This window comes from Podarcis melisellensis (assembly GCF_964234715.1).
Source record: "Podarcis melisellensis genome assembly, chromosome: 16".
Lineage (NCBI taxonomy): Eukaryota > Metazoa > Chordata > Lepidosauria > Squamata > Lacertidae > Podarcis > Podarcis melisellensis.
The window spans coordinates 15,133,742-15,157,194 of NC_138533.1; the positions used below are offsets into that span (position 1 = coordinate 15,133,742).

At 46.9% G+C, this 23,453-nt stretch overlaps 1 protein-coding gene across 23 annotated transcripts in view; it reads left to right on the plus strand.

Annotated features, from left to right (window-relative positions):
- NRXN2 (neurexin 2) overlaps positions 1–23,453 on the plus strand; it is a 345,065-nt gene that overhangs the window by 70,412 nt on the left and 251,200 nt on the right. The gene's annotated exons all lie outside the window — the stretch shown is intronic.

Sequence of the window (23,453 nt, forward strand, 5' to 3'; positions counted from 1 at the left end):
TGGAAGTTCCACTTAGGCACTTGCTATCCTTGAATTTCAAACGGCAACTGTGCACATCCCAGCTGTTCTCCTCCTTGTTGGGTGTGTGCATTCAGCTTCCAGAAACATGGTACTCCTCTACCCTTTGATAACATTTCCAGCCCTTTCTGTTGTGTGCTAAGAAACTAAAGTGGGAGCTCTGGGAATGTCAGTCTCCAACCCCCCCACCTCTGATCTGAATTAGATGTGCCAAAATCGGGGTGTGTTGCATTGCATCGTGCTAAAAGAATGATTCCCATGCTCAGCGGCAACTCAGCCTGTAACTTAGTTAAAGCTGGCTGTTTTGGACCGCAACTCCCATCAGCACCAAGCAGCACACCTAGCTGTATGATACTGGCAGCAGGTTGTGGGGGGGAGGTTGGCTTAAGCTCATGCAACTGAGGCACCTGGATCCATTGTTTCTCTCCCCCACCTGCCTCCTCTTCCCTCTTGTCTCCTTTTCGTCAAATTTGCAAGTTCCTTGTGGGACAGAGATTGGTACTCTCTGAAAACACCATGCACACTTATGATGCTCCATACAACATTCGCAACCAGAGGTCGTGGGCTGCGCTAACAAGTGCAGAAATAAGCCCTCTACTCCAGCTGGGGCAAACCCTCCTTGTGATGTTCATATTTAATTTCCAACTCCATAGAGCAGGGACAGAGGAACATCTGTGGGGCCCTCGAGGCGTTGTTGAATTCCAGCTCCCACAATCCCCAGTCAACCTAGCTGATGGCCATTGATGATGGGATAGGTTAGTCCAAAGGTATCAGGAGACCTGCTGGGTTTCCCCTGTTGGAGACAGAGATTTGGAAGAGAGATTCTTACTTTCCCATAGTAGGTTTAGCACAATGATGATTGCTCCAAGCCCATTAAAACTTTTTTGATTTACATCTGCCCTCATCCGCCTTTATACAAATGTTCCCTGCAAAAATACTTCGGCAGGAATAAATCACAGAAACTCAGCTTTGCAAATAAATGAAGATTTTACTCCCAGTTTCAGAAATTACAGCAGATAAGTCTCTGCTGTTGGCAGTGAAATAAAGAATAAAAAAGTTCTCAAATGACTTTAAAAGAAAGAACTTGGTTTCCTTATAAAAGAATCACACAGTCTTTGTAAAAATCTCATTTTAGAAAGATTTTCTATTCATGTGGTTTCCCTTGCACTTGGGAGCCATGCTTGGCTGCAGTTTCTTGTAGGAAGCAGAGAAAGAGGGAGGAAGCAAATGCTGCTATAAGCCTGCTAAATCCCATCCATGGTAACTTGAGCTCAGGACACAGGTAACTCTTTCATGCACACACGTGAGCCAGTAACTATATCACATTGCCCCCATAATCCCTGACAATCAAGAAAGTGACTGGCTCTCTTTCCTATACCAATAATTTAGGAACTTTCACCACTGTAACTTAGCCACGTTTTACTGCCTGTGCACCTTTTTTCTGAATGCTGCCTGGGAAAACATATGAATCTGACATTTGGAGAGTTTGTTAGTGAACCATTTTTAATTTACCAAATGTGTGGTCTCTTTCTATTCTAAGGGAAGAGGGAAGTTTTGGAACTCACAAGGGTGAGCAAGTTGATCAAATGTCTGGAAACCAAGCCTTATTAGGAATGGTTGAGGGAGCTGGGTGTGTTTAGCTTGGAAAAGAGGTGACTGAGAGGAGATATGCTAGTCATCTTCAAATATCTAAAGGGCTGTCACATGAAAGATGGAGCAAGCTTGTTTTCTCCTGCTCTGGAGGGTAGAACTTGAATGAACAGCTTTAAGTTGCAAGAAAGGAGATTCCAGCTAAACACCAGGAAGAACTTTTTGACAGTAAGAGCTGTTTGACAGTGGAGCAGACGCCCACAAGAAATTGTAGACTCTTCTTCCTTGGAGGTTTTTAAGCAGAGACTGGATGGCCATCTGTCATGGATGATTTAGTTGAGAATCCTGAATTGCAGGGGGTTGGACTAGATGAGCCTGAGGTCCCTTCCAACTCTAGAGCCAGCATGGTGTAGTGGTTAAGAGCGGTGGACTCATAATCTGGTGAACTGGGTTCGATTCCCTGCTCCTCCACATGCAGCTGCTGGGTGACCTTGGGCCAGTCACACTTCTCTGAAGTCTCTCAGCCTCACTCACCTCACAGAGTGTTTGTTGTGGGGGAGGAAGGGAAAGGAGATTGTTAGCCGCTTTGAGACTCCTTAGGATAGTGATAAAGTGGGATATCAAATCCAAACTCTTCTTCTATGGTTTGATGAAAGGCATATTTTAAAGATCTAACACCCTATATTTCCACGCTTTCCTTTGCTGCATATTTTGTGATTTTAAATCTCTGCTGGTGTTCTCTCACCAAAGAGTACTTGCCCCAAACCTGGATCTTGGCATCCAGGGAATTCTTCTTTTTATGCCTGTTTTTTCCCTTGCCACCAACAAGATGCTCATGGGATCTGCACTAGCAGTGACTAACCAGGAATGAGACAGTGAGGTCACAGTGGATGATTTGACAAAGATGCTGACCCAGTGTGTGAAAAAGGAGAATTCCATGTGGAGTCAGTACTCAGCATACTCTAAATAGCAGTTGTTGGGAATCACAAGTGGCAAGAGTGTTGCTGTCGTGCTGTGCTGGGCTTTCCATTGGGGCATCCAGTTGGTCACAGTGAGAACAGGAGATTTGACGAGATGGGCCTCCTTTGGCTGGATCCAGAAGTCAGGCTGTTATGATGCATGTTCATGTGTAGCGTTTGCCTTCCCACGAAGTTGTCGTGTTGGGCAACAGGGGACACAGGGGGTTCTGCCCCCCAAAAAAGTTTCACTGTGGCTTGATTCAGAGTAGACTTGCATAGACTTGCACAGCATGTGTGGTTAATCTTAGATGTGGCATTCACCTTTTGGTTCCAATTGTATTTGCACGGTTGTCTCCAGAAGTGGGTGGCTTGGGAGACATGATTTGGCCCCATAGGGTCTCAGAGTAGGGTTCCTCAGGGTTTGATCTTATTCCCCATGCTGCCTGCCATTTACATAAACCCACGGAGAAAGGAGCTCTGGAGTGTGCTGTCATCAATATGCTGTTGACATGCAGCTCTGCTTCTCCCTTGCAGCTCAGGCAGGTGTGGCGCTGAATGTGCTCGATCAGTGCCTGGTAATGGACTGGATGTGAGCCAACAAACTGAAGCTCAGTCCAGATAAGATGGAGACACTCTTAGTGGGTGGCCCCTCTGTACGGATGAGTGTGACGCATCCTGCTCTGGACTCCCCTTGATGGAGCAGGTGTGCGGCACTCTCGGATCCAGCAGTTTCACTGAAGGCGCAAGTGGTTTCTGTGGCATGGAGGGCCTTCTGGCAGCTTCAGCTGGTAGCTCATTTGCAACCCTAGCTGGATGATAACCTTGCTTTGGTTGTCACTCTGGTAGCATTCAGGTTAGATTACGGCAAGGCGTTGTTTCTGGGACTGCCCTTGAAGGTGGCTTGGAAACTTCGACAGAATGTGGTGGCTAGATTGTTAACAAGGACAAGAAGGCATGGGCTAATTTCTTTCCAGAGCTATTTAGAAGCGCTGCTCTTGACCTCCAAAGCTGCCTCTTTTGTAACCCCCTGTGTGTGGGAGACTCCATGTGTGGTGCAAATGCTTTTGGGGTGATTCTTAGGGAAGGAGATGTGTGGAAAGTCTCACCCCAAGAGTCTGGGAGATTTGATACGTTCCCACAAAAGAGAGTTTGTGCTTGGCTGCCAGTAAATTAAATTCACTCACTGTGGGCCAAACTAAATGTGTTAGGATCACGGGGGAGCAAGTCGGGGGGGGGGAGGAGATATGAATCCTTTCCACCCTATCAGGGTCCTAAAGAAAATTGCCCCCTCCTTCTCTCCCTTCAAAGCTGCTATTTGCATCCAGAGGGAACCCTCCAGTGGCACCGATGTGCAGGAAGACATTCACATGAGCCTCGGGGCAGGAATTCCAAAAATAGCACCCAGGCTGGTTGATCCGGGCGCTGCTCACAGTGCTGCCTTCTGTTCTGAGAAATGGCACTTCCCACTTCTGACGCCCCCTGTACCAAAACAGACAAATCTCCTCCGTATCTCAGTCCGCCATTATTAGCATCACCACCACCACCTCCTCTCCCCTGGCCGAGAGCGGCTAGACAATCAGAAACCGATACAATGCAATCCCATTAGGTAAAGAGGCTCACCGCTCTGGCTAAATGACTCTCTGAGGAGTGCAGCTGGTCATCAGATCTGGCATTTGCCACATGGATAACTGGAAGGTTCGGTGATCATGGGAAGAAGTGAGAACCAGCAAGTCAGGCGCATTGCTAAAAAATCTGCAACAGCACACAGTGCCCCCTTTGTAGAGCAGTGCCCAGAAATCCTGCAGAAGCACACAGTGCTTGCTTGGTAGTGCAATGCCCAAACTCGGGCAGGCTCTCACTGGTCAAAGTGCTTGTCTGTCTGCTTCCCACCATGTCTTGGTTGTGCGAAGATTGTTCAAAAGGAAAGTTCTCAATTGGGTTTTCTTTGCTCTGGTTCCTTTATTCTGTTCTGCCACATAATTTTATCCTTGAAGCATGCTGGAGGGCAATTACACTTTCCTTCAGTCCAGATTCTTTTTATCTGGCTGCATCACATGTGGGCAGCAGTGCTAAAGCAACGTAACTGCCACAGAGCCCACCACCTGCCAACTCCAAAAGAAGATGATGAAGACCAAGAAGATAATGATGATGATGAAGAAGCTGGGACTGTGTCGTCCCTTTTGTGAAGCTGATATCTTAACCTAAGCCCTGCAGGGCTGAGGCTTGTTTTTCCTTGGAGGCAGAAAATGGGTCTGCTCATTTGAATGCAGCCCTTTTCTAATGTGCAAGTTGGTAGCCTTTATGCTCACTATGAGACAGATCAAGAGCCTCTTTTGCAGAAGCAATGGCACATTTGATGTAGAAGTGGTATGTTTTGGGGCAGGCGGGGGCGGGGGGACGGGACATAAGACACACTAGACGAGCAGAGGCACAGGGGTGTCAGGACAGCCACCCCCAGGCAGATAAATGGTCTGTCTAACCCTGTTGCGCTGCAAATGTCAACCCATTTCAGAGTGGTTGCAAATCGGTAACATAGGCATGTCCAAAGCCTGTCATGGAACAATACCAGTGACGGACCTTGGGCTTTCAAATTTCAGCGACGCCCTGTGCAGTGCCAAATTTTGGTGTGTTCCCCCCCCCAGCCCTCTCGCCTTGCATTCTACATCACTGTTGTGGTGCCCCCTGTGGCGGTCTCTCGGCTCAGTGCCCAGTGCGGGGAAACCAGTTGCACTCTCCTAAATTTGCCTCTGACAATTCCCTCTATTTCCAAAGTTCAGGTACCCAGAATGGTACCAGTGAGGCACCCAAGTCTTGGAGGAAGCCAATGGTCTGCAGAAGTATGAACAAGAAAATAGAACAAAAACCTAAGCTGGCAGAGGTGGGGGAGGACTCTACAGAAATAGCCCAAACAGAGCATGCTCAATGGGCTCGGAATGTGTCTGGGGGACTGGGCAAGTCACCTCTACCTGCTGGAGTATCCAGCTGCTCTGTGAGTTGAAACCATGTGTTCACTCAGGGTGGGTCCCAGCTAGTGACTGGCGTTCCAGAATCCTAATGGTCAAAGTGTTTATGAGGGGTTGGGGTCCCATAGGTTATCAGAAAGATGTAATAATTCCATTTTAATGCGTTTTCCCCTGCCCAACTGTATTCTAATATGTGTTTTACCAGTTGATATTTTCAGTTCATTTTATGCAATTTCATTCTAACCAACCGTGTGGCAGGCGCTTCTCATGCTCTTAATCTAAACCTGTCCACAGTCTGGAAGACTGCCATCTTCATTATAGTTGAAAATGATAGTTGCTTTTTTCACTGTTAGACCACAGGTAGACTCATGTCATATTTCCACAAGTAATCAGTGTTGACTTTCTGTGTTCTGCTGATGTTTCCTCCCATATATTGACCTCAAATTCTTCACTTGAGACGGCACGGTCAGGGAGTTCCCTCTTTTCAGAACTTTATTAACTGCTAGAACTGCCTAGTAGATTCACTGCAAATTAACTCGGAGAGAGGATAAGCTTAATAACTTGGTTGCTTTGTTGAAACTATCTGAATAAAATAATACAAACTAGAGGCTGTAACCAATTCAGTTCTACTCAGGGCTTTTTTTTCTGGGGGGGACACAGGGTCATGCACACCCCTAAACATTTTGTGAATCTTTGGAAATTGCAGAGTATGGAGAAAATGAAGGATAAAGTGCGAGACTGGTTACACTACGCTCAGATTAAGGAAATTTTTAAAAGTGACAAAAAGTTAGGATTCCAGGTGGAGAAATCGAAGTTGGAAACAGAACTGTTAGAACCTAAGACTAAGGTACTTTCAAGAATGTATAACTTGCTGTTGAAATGGAATACACAAGACGAAATGGTTAAGTCGGCTATGATAAAATGGGCACAGGACATTGGGCATAACATTATGTTTGAGGACTGGGAAAGGTTGTGGACCACTGGGTTGAATTTTACTGCATGTAATGCTTTGAAAGAAAATGTAATGAAAATGATATACAGATGGTACATGACCCCAGTTAAACTTGCCAAAATATACCATTCGTCAGATAACAAATGCTGGAAATGTAAAGAAAATGAAGGAACATTCTACCACCTCTGGTGGACTTGCCCTAAAGTGAAGGCCTTCTGGGAAATGATATATAATGAGTTGAAAAAGGTATTTAAGTATACCTTCACCAAGAAACCAGAGGCCTTTCTCCTGGGCATCGTCGACCAGAAGGTGTTAAAGAAAGATAGAACATTTTTCATGTATGCAACAACAGCAGCAAGGATGCTACTCGCTAAGAATTGGAAAACTCAAGATCTACCCACACTGGAAGAATGGCAGATGCAACTGATGGACTATATGCAACTGGCGGAGATGACTGGCAGAATCCGAGACCTGGGAGAAGAAAGGATGGAAGAAGATTGGAAGAAATTCAAGATTTATCTACAAAAATATTGTGATTTAACGGAATGTCAAGAAGGATGCTTGGTTATAAATAATTGGCCATCACTGAAATAGATCAGGATTTGATGATAAGAGAGATTAAGAGAAACAAATTTGCAGGAGAACTATTTTATTGTAATTAAATAAGTGGTCACAAAATTTGGAAATAAGATGATAATTTGCTTGACAAAAATTTATTAATGATGTAAATGGGAGCGGGAGGCGTGAGGAAGCTTAAGGATGACACGAAATTTTGTTAAAACAAAGCAATACTGTTTATTATTATTGTATTTTTTTTCTAAAAACCCTAATAAATATTTATATATATAAAAAATAAACATTTTGTGAATCTAAGCTTAGCCTCACTGGGGGCAGTATTTCAATATGAGTAGGAAAATGAGAGTACTCCCAAACTAAGGCTACCAGACGTCCCCATTTCCCGGGGACAGTCCCCGGATTTACAAATCAGTCCCCATACAAAATCCATTGAAGTTGAAAAGTGTCCCAGGATTCATTGAAAAATATCTGGTAACCTTACCCTAAACGGTTTTTTAAAGAAAAAAAGCACTGGTTCTACTCAAGAGTTGGGCCATTGAAATTAATGAACCAAAGTTCATCATGTCCATCAGCGTCAATGGGTCTTCTGTGAGTAGTAGACAGAATTGGCCACAATCCTAAATGCATCAACACAAGACACTGAAACCAGCCAAAGAAAAGAAATTAAAATTGTAATAGATGACCTTAAGGAGTTGCACAAGTTTGAGAAGCCTTAGCAGGTGGGGGCAAGTTAACTCCCAGAGTGGTTTAGGGTTACTGCCTTCTAAGTGAGCTCCGGCCAAAACAAAACAAAAATCTCAAAGCCACACACACTTTCCTATCTTATGACATCTTATACTTCTGTTTGAACACAGAGAAGCTGGTAAAACCTTTCTGTCCCTTTCCTGTTTTCGGGCCAATCAGGTCTCTGCCCCTCTCAGCCTCTCTCAATCCAAGGCAAAGAGGCTGCCTTGAAATGTACTCTGGGCATGCTCAGAGCTTGCTTCCTTGAAAGCCACGCCCACTCCTCCATGCACATTCTTTCTCGCTGGCCCCGGGTGGGCGTGGTTGCTGGTTTGAGCAGCTGGGGTTATTTATTTATTCATTCATTCATAGAGAGCAATGGTGGACGCCAGTGTGTGAGTATATTTCTACAGTATCTATTTTTAACTTGATCATTTGCAGTTATTTTTGTGAACAGGGGAGGGGGGGGGAATTGGGAGAATAAACAGCGGGTGGCTTCTGTATTCGTTTCAAGCTTCAACACTTGTGTATTATTGGAACTGTAGGATATGTGTGTCTATGTTTGAGAGCAGGAGGGAGGTTTTGCCTTCCTGATTTTTTGTTTAGGTTTAAAAATACTGTAGGTGTCTTTGGTTGTTTAGGATGCTGGCCTAGACGGTCCTTCAGCCTGATCCAACAGGCCCCACTCTGGGGGGTTATAAGATACAGTATGCTGTTTATACAAAGAAAAAGTCAGACACTTCTCAGTGTACAGTAGTTGCATGCTCTTCATAAAATTGCAGTGCTTAAGTGTCCACAGAAGCTTTGCAAGGGAGGGAGATGGGGAGAAAACCAGAGCAACTTAGCTGCCCCCTGGCCCATGACCACTCATTGGTCTAGCAGCCCCATTGCTTTTAAGGGAATCCCCCATTGGGGCTCAAGGCGGTTGGCTGCTTAGCATCTAAGTGACCTTCTTCGTAGACTCAAAAGTAAAATAAATCTTACTGAAATAAAGAGTTTGCAACGCAGAGCTCTGGCAAAGAGATGTTATTTATCCTTTCAAACATCAAAGTTCTGTTTTTTAGAGGGAAGACACACATTATATAAATAAGGGCCTGTTCCATCTTGAGTATTGGATGATTCTATAAAGAGCCCTTTTTGAAATGTGAAGGGATTCTTCTCTTTGGGGACCACCTCTGAGAAAAGCCAGAGTTATCCACACAGAGAGTGAGTTCCCAGAGGATGAAATCTGCTGGGATATTCCAGCTGTTCTCTGGGCTCTCCAAAGTCTATTGTAGGTTCCGTTTCAGGTTAGGCTAAGGTTCAGATACTTCTGGTTGCTATACTTACTGGATTTCTTACTTGACCACCCCCATGAGGTCGCAACAGGGCAGGTTACATTGATTTGAAAATATGTTATAAAAATCAGTTAAAACAAACTATAGTCAAGAGAAAAGGGTAGGTCCAAAGCACACAAACACGTATATTATTATTAATTGCATTTATATCCCATCTCTTTTCTCCAAGGAGCTCAAGGTGGTGGACATGGTTCTCTCCCTCCTAATTTAATCCCACAACAACCCTGGGAGGTAGGTAACGCTGCAAAGGCAGGGTCACCCAGTGAGCTTCATGGCCGAGTGGGGATTTGAACCCGTCTCCCAAGTCCTAGTCCAACACTCTAACCACTTCACCAAACTACCACTCAGATATATAATGTTCAAGATCATGGAGCCCTTGTAGGAGAAGCTATTGATGTATTATGCCTACTTCTTCCACATTTTTGAACTAAAAACACTCTTGTTTAGATTATCAACACTAGAGAATAAACTCCTAGTTTTGGTAGCTGCCCTCGCAAAGGTATCCATCAAGTCAATCATCCAGTGTTCAATATCAAGAGGTAGGTCAATCTCTGTTAGGGTAGTAATAGACTTGGGGGATGCCCAATGATTCTGTATCCAGGGAACTTCCACCTGCTTTGTTAATACGAAAACAGCCAAGCCCTGAGGAATGGCAGATCTTCAGATAGCTAAGCCCCTAATGAACTAGGCTCTCTTGGATCACTTCCTTGTCAAGAACAGAAATGATGAATAGAGTTAAAGTAGAAATGCCCATACTGGATCAGGTGTGTAGAGTCCCCTTTTATAGTGACTGATGCTGAGCAGGTGTAAGCAGAAATAAGCTAAAGAACAGAACGGAAGAATTGCGAGGAGTCGAGTGGGGCCATCGCTCATAGCATGGATGGGTTGGAGCGGATGCCTTTGGGGGTGGATGAGTTTTCCTTATCGCAGGGGAGGTTAAGTGAGGATAAGATTAAGAGCCTGCGTCATGGAGCAGAGCTGGGTGGATGAAGTGATAGGGGAAGTTCCTAAGGGAGTTTGAACTGATCCTATTGCAAGAAACTTGGGCTCTAGATAATATTGATTTTCCTGGATAGATTACTTTTTTTTGGTGCCAGCAGCATCAAGGAAAAACAAGAGACCCCACTGGTGGATTAGACTTACTAAGCTTCAACATCAATAAGGGCAAAAATATTGCAGGTTTGGAAAGTGGATAGTAATATGTCCCTTGGATAGTTAAGATTGCAGTTGTTTAGAGCATGGTGGTGATAATGCCAAGGTTGCTGGTTTGATCCCCATATGGGACAGCTGCATACAGGTGTTCCTGCATTGTAGAGGGTTAGATTAGATGATCCTCAGGGTCCCTTCCAACTCTATGATTCTATGAAATTACAGTTTTATTGTACATCTGACTTCATCACTCTCCGTTGACCACAAGGCCCAAAGTTGAGATTTTTATTTATTATTTTTTTGGGACCAGTTGGGTCCAGTGATAGCTGCAGGAGATTCCCATACAAGAATGGGGGAGAAAGAGAGGGAGGGACCCTCTCAGTGAGGGGCAGAATATTTGCAGGAACTTGAGATGCCAGTGAAGCTCTGATGGGTTTATTAAGTAAAGCAATTTTTTACATATTGTAACTTAATAATAATATTATTAATATAATTTATTATTTGTACCCCGCCCATCTGGCTGGGTTTCTCCAGCCAATCTGGGCGGCTTCCCCCAGCCAATCTGGGCGGCTTCCAACAGAATATTAAAATACAATAGTCCATCAAACATTAAAAGCTTCCCTAAGCAGGGCTTCAGATGTCTTCTAAAAGTCTGGTAGTCTCTTTGACGTCTGCTGGGAGGGCGTTCCACAGGGCGGGCACCATTACCGAGAAGGCCCTCTGCCTGGTTCCCTGTAACTTGGCATCCTGCAGCGAGGGAACTGCCAGAAGGCCCTCGGCGCTGGACCTCAGCGTCCGGGCAGAACGATGGGAGTTGAGACGCTCCTTCAGGTATAGTTAACTGTGGAGCTTGCTCTTGCAAGAGGCAGTGATGGCCACCCAACTTAAATAGCTGTCAAAGAGGATTCATGGGGACAACGGCTACTAGCCAGGAAGGCTGTGCTTTGCCTCCACAGCCAGAGGCAGCAGCGCTTCTAAATACCTGCAAAGCTCAGCAGGGGAGAGGGCTCTTGTGCTTGGGTCCTGCTGGCCGGTTTTGCACAGGCATCTGATTGGCCATTGTGAGAATAAGATGCGGGACTGCATGTTCCCCTTCAGCCTGATCCAGCAAGCTCTTCTGATGTCTTTATATCAGCACACCCCGCCCCCCAGCGCCAGCCACCTTCTCGGTTTGCCGCCTGCCTCATTTGCTGAAGGGCTGGCGGCAGTGGCGCAAAATGGACTTCCTCCCTGTCCAGAGAAAGAAAGTGCTGCACTTACCTCCCCAGGGGCTGCCGCCGCCACCACCACGACCACCGCTGCTGCCACTGCTTCTTGTGAAGCAGGTAGCAGAGCAAGCTCGTCCACTCCTCTCTCTGGCCCACAGGAGCACCAGGATGGTGGTGGTGGCAGTGGGAGGAAGAGGCTGAGCGGCGGCAGCTCTGCCAATCAAACCAGGCACGGCGCGTTTGATTGGCAGAGATGTCCCCATGCCGCGCTGAGGTAAACCAGGCACAGCGTTTGATTGGCAGAGCCGCCGCCACTTGGCCTCTCCCTCCCATCGCCGAGAGTCTCGGCTTCATTGTGGGTTCTGGCTTCTCAGAGTGGGCTGGATTTACGAGGCTGGGGGGGGCCACATTCGGCCCCGGGGCCTTAGTTTGCTGACCCTTGCTTTATATTAACCTGTTGTATGAGGGGGGATGGGGAGGGGAGATTTAGCTTTTTAAATTTATTTTTACCAGAGAAGACGCAGGTATGCTGGATCGTGTGGCCACTTCAAGTCCTCCCGGTACCAGAAATTGACCATCAACCTTTCTCTTTAAAATTGTGGAGTGTGTGTGTGCAGCGGATATAGGGACCCGGCCGATGCCCAGGTATCCATCTTGGGAGAAACATAGGAGCGGTGTCACAGAGGAGGGTTCGGCGGTTGCCTGTGGTTGAATTAGGTTTGGGGATTTTCTTTAACCCGGAAGTAATTGTTGGCTGTAAGTACCCACAGTCGTGACATGCACATATCCTGGAAAGATTCTGCTTTGAACAAAAAAAATACTGAATTATTAAGATCAAGGCAGGTGAGTAAGTCAGGGTTTCCAGGAAGGAGAAAATGGAATAAGCCGCGGTTTAATCGAGAAGGTTGGGAGGGTTTTGAGGAAGAAAGCAAGGGGTTATTTTCTCTCAAGATGTGGGAAAACTTCCCAGAAATAAGGACAGGATATAACTCTTGTTAAAAGGTTTAGAGGTCTTTTGTTCTGGTAAACGGTATCTAAACTTTGCTACATAAATAAATATAAATAATTGCAGCAGGGAAATGTAAAGCTGTCTGATGCACAGTATAGGGCAGATCTGACGCATGCAGCAACGGAGGTAGAGAGTTTCCAAAACGTTTGGCTAATTGCGGGGCTCTCACAAGATCTCACTGGAACCAAGAAGCCGTAGCTGCACAATCCCAATAGGTGAAGCTTCGGGGGGGGGGGCTGCGGGGGGGCGGCAGGTGGCATACAGCACGCAAGGCAAGCACCTTCCCATTTCACCTCACGTGGTGAAATAGGACAACCCACCCCTGGCACAGGGAATCCCCCCAGAGTTTCTGAAGCTTCTGAGATGGTGGTCTGAAGAGATAATTGTCCGAGGGGTGGAATGAAGAAGAAATTGTAAGCAAGTTGTATGTGGAACATCTGCTGCAGAGATTTGGGGGATTGGGATGAGGAGACAAATATACCATCCCAGGAGCAAACAGGATTTCAGGAAAGAGATCCAGCAGTTGATAAATGTTTTGCAATTTCTCAGTTGTTTCATAAGGGTATTAAGAGTACGAAAGCGTGCATTTCTTGATCTGAAGGCTGCTTTGGACTTGATTGGTAGGGCTTGTCTGTGGGATAAATTGATTGTTAGATAAATTGACACATGGGGTCTACACTGAGTTGGATGTCCCTCAGCAGAAACATGTAGCAGAGTATCTGGAGGCCTGGCGTGGGCGTGGGTGTGTGTTGGCCTTTTGGCTGGCAAGGCAAACCCAGAGGAACCACGTTTGATGCTAGTTTCTCTCATGGTTTCACAAACTTTTAGGTCGGTCACTTCATAACATGAAGCCATCAAAGCATTGCACATGATTAAAACAGGTCCGGAAAAAAAAGCCTGTTCTAAAAACAGGTAATCTCAATGGACTGTAAAACCAATAAAACCACTTTTACAAATTGTCGAAACGATTTCTGTGGATATCATGGAATCATAGAATTGCAGAGTACAGTTGCTGTTGCTTGGGTGGCTGAGCTGCCCCTCGGGGTGTGGGAATCTTCTTGTGCATAAAGGGAAGGGCTGAGTTCCACCTGGCTGGCAGCTATCTGGATCTGGAGCAATGAAAGTGGAGGAAGAATGTGCCGGATAATAAGGGGGCGGTGACAGGGGTGGGGGGCTGAATTATACAGGGCAGGGCTTTGCCTTTTTTATTATGTTACATAATATCATAAAAATATTAATTATTATTAAGTATTTTGCAATGCTGTGGAATTGTGACAGGTGGTTATTGCATTTTAACCATGTTTTGAGTGTTTCTCTTTATATTGGCCATTTGATGGCCTAAAAAATATAAAGATTCGGATTGGTTGCTGAGGGGGTAGGAAAGGTGGCAGTGGTATGGGGTGGAGCGGATGGCCGGAGAACTTCACACTTCAGCATTTTGCTGCAGCTCCCACATGCCCTAAGTATTTGCCACAAACCTTCTTGACTTTATCAGAAACAATCTATCAGGTTTCATTATGTGTTGAAAAAGTGCTCAGTAAACAGGTCTAGAAGTACCCCTTGACTGCTTTTCCTTCAGTCCTACTTTACAGAGGATTGTCCTCTTTTTGAAGGACTGTCTGGATCTAAATCCTTGAAAGGACCACCTGGACACAGCACTTACCTGGTCACAGTTTTAAATTCCTCCACTACAGTGAGATGCCCTGTATTCCAATTTATATTATAGTCTATTTCCAAAATCACATCTATAACTATACATTAGCACATGTAAACTTTCTGCAAATCTCTGACCACCACCTCCTCTTCTTTGTTGATGTGTTTCCTTCCTTATGGTGATGTGTGTAAGTGGTACAACATTTCTCTCTGCACTATGCACACATATAAAAGGGTTGACTTCTCCTGAGTCCTCTGCTCCATCAGGGTGCTGGTGCCAGGGTCTGGCTGAACACCAGCCGGGGAACCCCTAAGGGAAACCCCGGAGGAGGAAGAGTCAGAGCCAGGGGATTGGTGGTGGGACACCAAGGAGAGACCAGAGGGAGAAGATTGGGAGCAGGGGCTGGGTGCCATAGGGGCAACAGGGTTTAGTGAGCAGGAAGAGCCAGTGACAGGGAGCAGCTCAGACTCCGAGGCTGAAGCAGAGGATGGGGGAGTCAAGAGGCTGCTCGAGAATCTGGGGAGTCTCCCTCTCCTACTGCAGCAAGCTCCCCCCTACGCTCTTCTCTGAAAACTCACAGAGCAGAACAGAGGTCAGAGGTGTGCAGACGCAGTTTGAGACTGCTTGGGGAAACATCTGGGAGAGGAGGAGCCTTAGGAAGGGTGGAAGGCAGGGACATTCAGTCCTGGCAACTGCTGCGTAGGGGAAAGACCTATTGGGGAGTGTTGCGGAGACCGCTAAGCCGAGTTGTATGTTTGTTTCCTTGAATAGAGAGAGTTAACTTCATTGACAACAGATATCTGCTCCCTGAGTTGCTGACCTGTGTTTGACTCCAGCACTGACAGCTGGTTTCAGCTCACTATAGGACACTCCCCGCTCCTCTTCATCGGCTCACAGGGATGGGATGATTTAGAGACAGTCTTTGGGATGACCCCTGCTCCCCATTTCCAGAGGTGAGCCCCCTGCCCTCCAGGAAAGCAGCCACTTCCAGAAGGGTCCTCTGTGTTGCAGCATCCCCTTCTGGGCTGGGCACTCAGAATGACCACAGAAGTCTGCTTGAGAACAAGTGGTCCATGGGCAGCCACACTCTGTGCTCTTTCTTAGCTCCACCTGGAGATTCTACTGAGGACTGATCCTGGGGCTTTCTGCATGCAGAGCACACCAGATTCTTCCCCAAATAAAAGAAAAGGTCCCCTGTTCTCCCATCCACCTGTCCTCATGTGCCTCACAACCACAGTCTTGGTTTCTGCCCCTGCTCCCAAACAGTTGGACTGGAGAGAAACTTGCCATTTGCAGCCTGGCAGGTAAGAGTGGAAGAGGTGGGTGTTGCCAGATACCTGCCTGCCCAGGACGTTTTGACGCCAGAGGCAAAGCAGAAAATGCTGCTTCCTCCTCTGCCTCCACCTGTGCTGTGTGCACACCCTTTGCCATGTGCCGGCCCAGGTGTGTGTAAAAGGAGGCTGGAGAGGAGCAGGCAGGCAGTGGAGGAGGCAGCAAGTGGCATGTTCCTCAGGGGTCAGATCAACTGCCCCCTCATCTGTCTTGAGTCTCCCACCCTGAGGCAACTGCTTCACTTTGCCTCTTTGCTGGGCTGCCCTGCCTCTGCAGCTTTCAGAAGGATGCCCTATAACCTGGTTTCAGCTTTGCGGACCAGCAGTCCTGCGTTCTCTCCACAGCTCTGGAAGGGCAATGGGGCCTCGTGGCTAGTGGGAGCCTTTCTGGAGAGGCCAGAGGCTGCTAGTTTCACATGGCTTCCAGCAAGGCCTCCTGTTTGCCTCTCCGAGCGGAGATTGCTGCTGCCAGCGCCCAGCATCCATCTCCAAGAAAAATGACCCTCCGTGCTGCCTGGAGCAGGGGACCTGAGATTAAACCCGCCGACGGCGGCGTCTGGCACTCCATCACCCGCCGCTTATCTCCTAGACTGCGCCTTCCTCCCTTGTCTTGGGGGTGGCATCTTGACTTCTCTCGCCAAGGAACCTGCCGGCTCACTTGTTCACCCAGACAGAGCGATTTTTTAGTTAGGAGCTGGGCCCAGCCATGGCAGCGGTGGGCACAATGGGTCATAGAATCGTAGAATTGGAAGGGATCCCCCATGGTCATCTAGTCCAACCCTCTCCAATGCAGGAATCTAGCTGTGAATCCCTGACAAATGGCCATCCAACGTCTGTCTGAAGGCTTCCAGTGAAGGAGAGTCTACCCCCTTCCGAGGGAGTCCGCTTCACTGTCAAATGGCTCTTACGGTCAGAAGGCTCTTTGTAATGGTTAGTCGGAATATCCTTCCTTGTCTTTTGAATCCATTGGTTCAGTTCCTCCCCTCTGGAGCAGCAGTAAGCAGACTTGCTCCGTCTTTATTATTAATAATAATTTATTTGTAATATTTATTTATTAATAATAATAAATTATTAATTTATTATTAATAATTTATTTATTGTGGCTGGGTTTCCCCAGTCACTCTGGGTGGCTTTTTGATTAAAAATACATCAAAATGTCACACATTAAAAACTTCCCTGAACAGGGCTGCCTTCAGATGTTTTCTAAATGTCAGGTAGTTGTTTTTCTCTTTGACATCTGATGGGAGGGCGTTCCACAGGGCGGGTGCCACTACCGAGAAGGCCCTCTGCCTGGTTCTCCTGCAGCTTTGCTTCTCGTAGTGAGGGAACCACCAGAAGGCCCTCGGCACTGGATCTCAGCGTCTGGGCAGAACGATGGGGGTGGAGACTCTCCTTTAGGTATACTAGGCCGAGGCCATGCAACAGCCCTTCAGATATTTGAAGATGGCTCTCATGTCTCCTTTCAGTCTCCTCTTCTCCAGGCCAAACATCCCTAGCTCCCTCAACCATTCCTCATAAGGCCTGGTTTAGGAATCCTTGATCATCTTGGTTGGCCTTCTCTGCACACCTTCCGGCTAGTCAATATCCTTCTTTAGCTGTGGTGACCAGAACTGGACACAGGACTCCAGGTAGAGTCTGACCACTCCTAGTGGTGCAGCAATAAAACTGCTGGCATGTTTGCAAAGCTAAGCAGGGTCCTGGATGGTTTCATATAGGATGGTGGACCAGTGTTGAAATTCCTGCTTTGAAGGGGGTTCGATTAGATCAGTGCTTCCTAACCTTTTTCTAACTGTGGCCCCCTTCTGACCTTCTTTCCTTCCTGTGGCCCCCCATGGGTGTAGCCAAGGGGGGGAGGCTGCCCCCCAATAAGTAAAAATCAACCAAAAAAATTACAAATCTGCTCCCCTTAACAAAAGTCTGCCCTCCCAACAAAAATCCTGGCTATGCCCATGCCCCCCTCCCTGTCCTACCAGTAGAAAGGTAGCTATTTAAATGTTTTGTTTGTAAACAGAGCATGCTATATTTATAATTTTTATACATCACACAAAATACAATTACATAAAATGATAGGAACATATTGAAATATTGTGGAAGCAGAAAAACATAGAATCACAGAGCTGGAAAGGACCCTAAGGGCCATCTTTCTAGTGCAACCCCTTGCAATGTAGGAAACTCAGCTAAAGCATCCATGACAGATGGCCATCCAGTCTCTGTAGAAATCTCCAAGGAAGGAGAGTCCAGAACGGCCCAAGGGAGATCCATCTTCCATCTATTATAAAAAGTAAACACTTATTTGACCCCAGTTATTTGACACAGAGAGGGAAACCTACTGATACAATTGAAAAGGTGCACAGGGAGCGCCTTTATATATATATATATGGCATCTGTATAGATGGAAGAATTTTAAAAAGCAAGTGGTCCTCACTGACCTGGTGCAAAAAGATCTTGTCATCTGGAGGAGCCCTGGCTGCCTAGATAACAACAACAACAACATTTTATTTGTATCCCGTCCTCCCCAGCCAAAGCCGGGCTCAGAGTGGCTAACAACAATAATAGACCCACACTAGGCTAGGCGCTGGGGTAGATTTCACCCTGTCCATTGCAGAGTCAGGCCCAGGCTGCCACCAGGCCCAGCACTGCTGGTCAAAACGGGATCCTCAGCAATCGCCCTCTTGCTGGAAATAAACCAGGACTTCTCCAAGAAAAAGCATGTGGCAACAAGGAGCACTAGGCCGCTCCCTTACCCGCTTGTGATTGGCGAAGATGATAGCCAGCCGATCATAATTTTTAAAATGACTTGTTTTTCTTTCACTTCCCTCTGTAGCCCCCTGGCCTCGTGCTGCCCCCCCCCCCCCAGTTACGCGATTTTCACCTGTGGCCCCCTTGGAATAGCCTTGGTTCCCCCAGGGAGCGATATGGCCCCAGCATGGGAAACACTGGACTAGATAAGCCCCTGGCTGTCTTCCAACTCTACAATTCTACGACTCCATTCTATTCTTCTTCTCCAAGCTAAATATCTCCAACTCCCTAGATGTTCTCCATAAGGCTTAATTTTCTGGCCTCCTCTGCACATGGTCCCCCACCCTGTTTATTCACCTGCCATACCTCCAGTGAGCCAACTCCTAGGGGTCGCTTCCCTCTGCCTGAAGACTGTAATTGCTTCTTGTCTGTATGAAGGTAAAGGGGAACCGCACTCTGTACATGCTTAGAGGCACTCATGTTATTCCTGCCTGTTGTTTTCTGGCTTACTTAACGTCCATGACTCGTTACGTTCTACAGGCCAAAATGAATCACTCAACTTGAGCTGGATTATTACACCCCCCAATCCTACTTGCTATTGTCTCTGATGGCACTTAGGCTCCACTCTTGCTTGAAAGGGCTTTTGCAGTGGGGGTGGGCATGCTACCTCTTGGCTGTAGAAATTAAGCACTGTACCCCAAACTTCTTCCAGGTGTCAGTTCTCATCACTCCATTCCCTTGGGATCATGCTGCTGACCGATTTAATCCGTGCACCAATGAGGCAGGTTGGGGTGTTGTTGTTTTGTGTGTGTGTGTGTGTGTGTGTGTGCTTTTGCCACTGAGTCCTCCTTGTTGTGTGTGTTGCCAGCTGAAGTGCAAGCTTGTGTGTGTGTGTGTGTGTGTGTGTGTATGTACGTGTGCTTGGCTGGCTATCCCTGTGCCTTCCAGCACTTCTGCGTGCGACAAGAGGCAGCGTCTGCACCAGGAAGATAAGATTTGGTGCCTGGCACTGCGGTGACTTTGACTTGCTCTTGACGTCGTGACTTCCTGGAACAAAAGTAGAGGAAAAAGGAAAAGGGGTATAAGGTGGGCCTGTGGGGTGGGGGGAGAGGGAGAGAGCCAGGAGGAGCTTGCCCAGCTGCTCAGCTTTCCTGTCCGCTGAGATGGAAAGAGGGTGCGCCCCCCCCTAGAGGAAATGCAGTCTGCCTATTTGCTTGCAATAAGCAGTGTGGATGCGCATTTGTGTGGATGCATGTGTGTGCATGGATGGATGAATGGATGGAGTAGTCCATGCCTGGGTACTGATTCTGACTTCTGCCCCCTGGTGTATTGTGTGCAAGGAGTAGGGGCTGGGATTGGGTGTGGGTGGGCTTTCAGGCACATTCCTCCTCTTCTGGGGGGGGGGGTTTACATGTGTGAATGTGCACCGAGAATCTCTTGAGAGACGAACGCTGAGTGCAAGGCCTCTGCTGTATTTCTGATCTGCCACTTGTGTCCATCAGCTTCCACCCCTAGACGGACAGGCAGAGTTTGGACAAGACTAAGCCAGCTGGAGTAGTTCAGTCTGGTGGAGGTTTGGAGCTCCCCCTCTTCCCTCCTCCTCTTCCTCTGGCCTTTGACTTTGCTGCAAGGGGGAGCCAGTGGGAGCCTGAGGCAGTGGGTGGGAACACGAGCCAGAGGGTTACATCCAAGGGGACGATGTTATGCTTCATAACTGTTTGCACCTGCATTGACCAGTGAACTCTCAGGGTGGGAACTCCCCAAGTTTTCCCCAAAACATTCACAGATCAGGAAGATGCCCCCAACATTGGAATGTTAAAATTGCTGCTCACCCCAAAGCAGTTCTCCAGCGAATCAAGCTCTGCAAACACAGCACTGTATGAAAAGGTAGGCAACTGTTATCAAAATACAAAACAACACTATTAAAATTATTTGTGGGTTTTATATCTCACCTTTCCCCACATAACAGGGTATCCAAGGCAGACTACAATAGCTCCCCCTCCCCTGCGTTGAAAGTTACCGTATTTTTTGCTCTATAAGACTCACTTTTCCCCTCCTAAAAAGTAAGGGAAAATGTGTATGGAGCGAATGCAGGCTGCGCAGCTATCCCAGAAGCCAGAACAGCAAGAGGGATTGCTGCTTTCACTGTGCAGCGATCACTCTTGCTGTTTTGGCTTCTGAGATTTAGAATATTTTTTTTCTTGTTTTCCTCCTTCAAAAACTAGGTGCGTCTTATGGTCTGGTGCGTCTTATAGAGCAAAAACTATGGTAATATTGTAATAATACAGCTAAAAACTTTTATTTCCATTTTATGCAAAACTTAGAAACATATTTGCCACTCTTCAGATATATTTGGTAGCACTCTCAGTGGTACATTCAGAAACAGAAATAAAATTTTAGGGAGAATTGTCAATTGTAGGGCATCCATGACATTTTTTAACTTGTACATCAAGTTAGATTTTCTCTCACTTTGGCCTTTGTTGTGATTATAGGCCATTAAATGCGTCTCAGTCCTATGTAATCTGTATGCTGAGATACAGTTGTATTCATATATCAGATTTAAAAGCTGCCCATCAGACTTCATTGGGTCTTGTAAAAGGATGGCTACATTGTCAGCGTATTGTCAAGTAAATTTTACATCCTCCTCTCTCTGTCTTAACCGTTTCTCGTGCTTCCCAAGATCTAATGGCCTCAGCCAGGGGCTCTGTGGAGAAGGCAAATGATGGGGGTGATAAAGGAGAACCTTGTCTAGTGCCTCTTCTCAAATAAAAATGTTCTGAGTCGCAGGCTTACTAGGATTGGTATAAATCATCTCCACCCAGGCTGTTGGGTGGTATATCAAATGTCCAGGCCCAGGAGCTGCTGTCCCATGGAAGATGGAAGCAGAAATGGAGCTCCCATTGGCAGCCTGAGCCAGATCCAGTGCTGGATCTGCATAGGGGGCCCACCCCATAGCCATACCCACATGTAGAATATCACTGGGACCCAGTTGTTATTATTGTCCATCGCTGATGTTTGACTCCACAGAGGAGACTTGAGAGTTCTTATATAGTCACTGCCAGCACCTCTTCTACCTGATTCCCTTTCTCCTGAGTAGACCTTGGAGAAAGAACTGCCTGGGAAACCCAGTGGGTCCCGCTCTGGGCTTTGCATCTCACTTTCTTCCACCCTTGCTCCTGAAGCCCCAAGTACAATGAGGGAGAGCTAGGAATCAAGGAAGAGCTCAGAACCGGGAAAACGGGCAAAATGTTGTCAGAATAAAGTGTGAATCCCACCTTTCCTCCCAGAGAAGGCAGGGTGGCAAGCAGCAAAGAAATAAAAGAGTACAATTTAAAATCAAATAAGGAATCGGGGATTGGACTAGAATCAGTGTTTCCCAAACTTGGGTCTCCAGCTGTTTTTGAACTACAATTCCCATCATCCCTGAACACTGATAGGTATGATGGAAGTTGTAGTCCAACAACAGCTGGAGACCCAAGTTTGGAAACACTGGATTAGATGATCCCTGGGGTCCCTTCTAATTAACCCCCTCCCCTTGGGATGTCTGTATTCCTGCTGCCACAATGCCACAAACTGAGTTGGGAAGAACCCAAGCTTATAAAGTATGAGAAGCACTATCCTGAGCAAACCCCGCCTGCGCAAAAATTATGAGAACTCCCTTCCACCACCACCACCATCACAGAAGTGAGTAGCTGGTAATCCACTGTGGAAGGGGACCGGGTATTTGCACTTACCCCCCCTCCTCCAGCAAAGCTTCCTCCAAGCTGACCAGGAAGAAAGTGCCCACTGGACCTCTCGCAGCTCCTGGCAGGGTACCTGTGACTGGCTACCCAAGGTGCAGGCTCCTTTCCAGGCTGCCTCTGGGTCTTCAGTAGGGTTCTCACTCCAGAAAGGTCTCTCCAAGGTCTGGGGTTGTCATTCGTGGTGATTCCACGTTAGGAAACACAGGAAGCTGCCTTAGCCCCAGCCTGGCCACCAATCCATCATCTGACACAGCACGGACTGGCAGAAGTCATTTGTCCTCTGGGGCTTCAGGCAGCATTCCCCCCCTAGTCTTACTTGGATATGCAGATGGTTACACCTATCTCTCACTGTTTTAAAAACTATTTTTAGGTGTTTTCAAAATTATGCACTTGAGCTGTATGTAAAAGACAATTCATAAAATAATAATAATAATAGCCAATTTGGGAGCCCCAGCAATATGTCTGGGCCATCTGGTTATGCTTACAATTGGATTATATCCTCAAGAGCATCCAGTGCAGCAGATTAACGATTTCCTTAACTGTTCTGACCAACCATTTGATACCCACAGACAAATTGGTTGAAGAGCAGGGTGTATGTGTGTGTGTGTGTGCGCACATGTGTTTTAGTGGCGGAAGTCGTGCAGTTGCAAAAATGTGACGGGGGAATGAGTGGCATTAAGGTGTGTATGTTCATTAAGCACTTAAATACTTAATGAAGGGCAGAAGGTGCTCAGGTTCTTCCACGGTCATCTTTGTACAGGTAATGCTGTATCGCATCTGGGCAAATAACCTTTAAAGTGTTTCTGTTTTGGGGCCTCAGGCCTATCTGGATACTTTAGTTGAGATTTCTGCATTGCAGGGGGTTGGGACTAGATGACTCTTGGGGTCCTTTCCAGCTCTACCATTCTATGATTCTATCTCTGCCCCCTCCCCGATTCCTCCTTCTCCAGCCTCTGGAGTGCCACCCAGACAGTGGTGGCACATGACAATGAATGCAAACGTTGCAGTTCTCTGTCTCCACAGACAGTCTGGTTCTGCTTTTACTTCTGAGCACTACAATTGCACTCAGAGCCTCTTGACACTGGCATTTTAGGGCTTAGAAGCGAGGGTGGTAGGAGTGTTCTTTTAATTTGGTGCCTCTGCGAATAATTTGACCTTGTTCCTTGATGCTGTGGTGCGCACACTCTCAACACAGAGTCCAATCTTTCATCAATGAAAACAGGTCTGTTTTAATTTTTTGCTTTCTTGGAAGAGTGCTACACTCACCATTTTCCTTCTCCCCCAGCCCCCTCTGCCCCCTCGCCTACCCTTGAGCTGCAGAAAGAGACCTTCAGCCAGGTATGAGAGGATCCAGTCAGTGAGCCCGGTTCAGAGAATTACAACTAATTTATTGATTCCTTTTGGTGCTCACTAAACTCCTCCATCTCTCCTAGTCAGGCCTTTGCGATTGCCCGGTCCATTTGTTACGCCCAGACTGAAGGCTCAGCGTTACTTCCACTTGC